This window comes from Antrostomus carolinensis, unplaced genomic scaffold, assembly GCF_000700745.2.
Source record: "Antrostomus carolinensis isolate BGI_N321 unplaced genomic scaffold, ASM70074v2 scaffold21129, whole genome shotgun sequence".
Classification (NCBI taxonomy): Eukaryota; Metazoa; Chordata; class Aves; order Caprimulgiformes; family Caprimulgidae; genus Antrostomus; species Antrostomus carolinensis.
In genome coordinates, this window is record NW_010336714.1 from 13,560 (window position 1) to 16,740 (window position 3,181).

General features: G+C 41.5%; 1 protein-coding gene across 1 annotated transcript in view; it reads left to right on the plus strand.

Annotated features, from left to right (window-relative positions):
* Positions 1–1,119: 1,119 nt before the first annotated feature.
* MTMR3 (myotubularin related protein 3) overlaps positions 1,120–3,181 on the plus strand; it is a 50,630-nt gene continuing 48,568 nt past the window's right edge. Inside the window, exon 1 of the mRNA XM_010174965.2 lies at positions 1,120–1,198. The gene's annotated coding sequence lies outside the window, so the exon portion shown is untranslated. The remainder of the gene's footprint in view (positions 1,199–3,181) is intronic.

The window sequence follows — 3,181 nt, forward strand, 5'->3', positions numbered from 1 at the left end:
TTGTGCCACAGTAACTTCTTTTTGAGGAAGTAACATGTTTGTGCAGCAATTGGAAAGTCAAAAAGATGGGGCTTGGGAGGAAGAGATCTCTGGAGGATGGGTGTGGAGAGGATGGGGCCAGACTCTGCTCAGTGGTGTGCCACAGTAACTTCTTTTTGAGGAAGTAACATGTTTGTGCAGCAATTGGAAAGTCAAAAAGATGGGGCTTGGGAGGAAGAGATCTCTGGAGGATGGGTGTGGAGAGGATGGGGCCAGACTCTGCTCAGTGGTGCCCAGTGACAGGACAAGGGGCCATGGGCACAAACTGGAACACAGGAGGTTCCATCTGAAGATGAGAAAAAACTTCTTTCCTGTGAGGGTGCCAGAGCCCTGGGACAGGCTGCCCAGAGAGGGTGTGGAGTCTCCATCTCTGGAGATGTTCAAACCCAGCTGGACACTTTCCTGTGCAGCCTGGTTGATGATGAACCTGCTTTGTCAGGGGGGTTGGACTGGGGGGTTGGACTGGATGATCTCCTCAGGTCCCTTCCAACCCCCCCAGTCTGGGATTCTGTGTGAATATTATCATGAGCATTGCTGCTCACTTTGACTTTTTTTTGTAGCTTTGTGCAAGAGTACTTGGGCGATAATCACTCTTTGGAAGTCTTCATCTGCTTTCTTGGGGGGGAAAAAAAGTTAATTTTAGTGTAAAATTAAAAAAAACCCTTTTGAAGATCAATACAAAACCAGTTCAATCTTCTATAAAAGAGCTTTCCTGGAGTTTGTATTGCCAAATAATTTTTTTTTTTTTTTTTCACTTCTGTGTACTGAAGAAGTTTAAAAAAAAATTGAATTGCTTTGTGGCCACAGTTTCTGAACTGTTCCTCACCAGAAAAGAGGCCTCAGCCAGCACACGTGCACCTGTGGGAATGCAGTCATTGAATTCCCTCCTTGGGAATATTGGGATCTCAGCAGTCAGGACTTGTATAGTAGTTAGTACTTTTTACTTTTCCTCTTTAATTAAGACAAACTAACATAACAGTTGAGTTTCTTGTATAAATTTAAGCTATTTAAGAAGTGTTTTGTTTTGTTTTTCTTTTTCAAATGAAGGTTCATGTTTTAAAGTACTGTCTTTTTCTTTGCAGTTGCTAATGTAAAGTATCAGAAGAGAATAATTTGAAACTTTCTGGGACAAAGAGGACTTTTATTATCTCATTCTTTGGTAAGCTAACAGTATTATTTTGATAAGATGTGCTTCCTGTTGAAGGTTGATTCTACAGTTATCATTGATTTCTCTCTTAATTAAAGTGTTTTCCAAGATGTTAAACAAAAATCAATATTTTACTGAGTTGGAATTTGCAACTTTTAATTATATATTAAAAAAAAAAAAAAGACTTCTGTCTTAGTTGAACACACTCTTCAGACATGATTCTTTGTCTGTCCTGTTGCTATTCCCCAGTAATGTGCCAATGTCCGTGTTGTTAGCTACTTCCCAGTAAATACTCTGGAAAGCTGTTCAGTTACTTCTGCATGTGATGCCAGGACAGCGGGGAAACTTTGCTGTCAGGGATTGAAACTGTTTGTCCTTATCTCAGAATAATTTCCTTCCACCTGCAAAAGAGGAAGAAGTGATCTATCTCAGTTTGAAGCAGAAGCATCTCTTGCTGCAGCTAAGTTGCCTTCTTGAGTGTTCAGATCTTTAATTTTCTAATGCTTCTTCGTCAGAACCTTTGGGTTCCTGTCTAAAGCTGACAAGGCAGCTGTGATGCAGCGTGGAACTGGCTCTTTTGAGGCTGAGACTCAACTCAATTTGATTTTGGTACAAAAATAAGTGGAATTCAGGATCTGGACAGGGAAGGCAGGGGAACAAAGTGAAACACTTGGGTACTTACTGTTTCCCTTTTTTTTTCCCCTCCAGTTTTTCTTTTTCCTTGCTGTAAGTCCAATGACATTTAAATATATGTGAATTTAAAGAATCCTCTTTTTTTTTTGTTTAGAATCACTAGCAAACAGATGGTTATTGCTAATCTTAATTATGTACATAATTTAGACCAGAAGGCACATCTGAAATGAAGAGTAATTAAGATATTCCCATACTGACTGAACAGAGTCTGAGGTTACAGCCTTTACTAATCATTTATCCTTTCAAGCAGAACATAAGGATGGAGAATTAACAAGACTAACGTCTTTTCTGGTGTAATTTAATATACATGAAACTACAGTTGAAAGGGCAGCACAGTAAATTGATAACGTAACCTCTTTTGGCCTTAGTCCTGACCAAAAGACCTCATTATTTCTGACAATAAAAGCAAATTTCTCTACATTATGTGTAAACTATCTGCTATTTATATGTGACCCTATTTATAAGTAGGAGCCTGAAGTTGAGGGTGCTGTTTCTGAAGATGTTTCTTGGTCAGTTATTATCTAAGCTGTATTTGAACATTTCCATTTCATTTCTGGGAGATGATTTTTACTGTTATGGAGGAGCTGGTTATTTGCCAGCTGCGGTTAAACAAAATGAGAATTCTCATTCCATTCTGCAGCTCATAAAAACCCCATGGCATGGGTCAGCTTGAGGATAGACTTCTTCAGCCACTTTGTGCTAGTCTCACTTTGTATCAAGCTGTCCTTTGGAGTAGCACGGCGTGTTAATTATTATGAATAAAATTCAAGAGAGTGGCTTGTTGGAGTTAATAATATGAAGAACATTGTTCTTCTCACTTCTAAGGCAGTGCTCTGAAAGTGGGGGTCAGAAATCCCCTCACTGGGTGTCACACGAGCACTGTGGTCATTTTTTCTATTCCCACCACTAACCTGGAAGAGTTTGCTAAATGTACCGGTGGAAATGGGTTAGAAAGCTCTGGTATAGAAAGAAGTTGAGATTGAAAGTGTGGTTTCAGGATGAATTTGTACAATGTCAGTATGGACTGCTGCTGAGAATAGTGTGTGGTCCCTGTCCCTGGTCCAAGCGACTGCACATGAGCCAGCAGAGTGCCCAGGTGGCCAAGAAGGCCAAGGGCATCCTGGCCTGGATCAGCACCAGTGTGGCCAGTAGGACCAGGGAAGTTCTCTCCCCCCTGCCCTGGGCACTGGTGAGGCCGCAGCTGGAGTGCTGGGTTCAGTGTTGGGCCCCTGAGTCCAAGAAGGACATGGAGGTGCTGGAGCGTGTCCAGAGAAGGGAACGGAGCTGGGGAAGGGTCTGGAG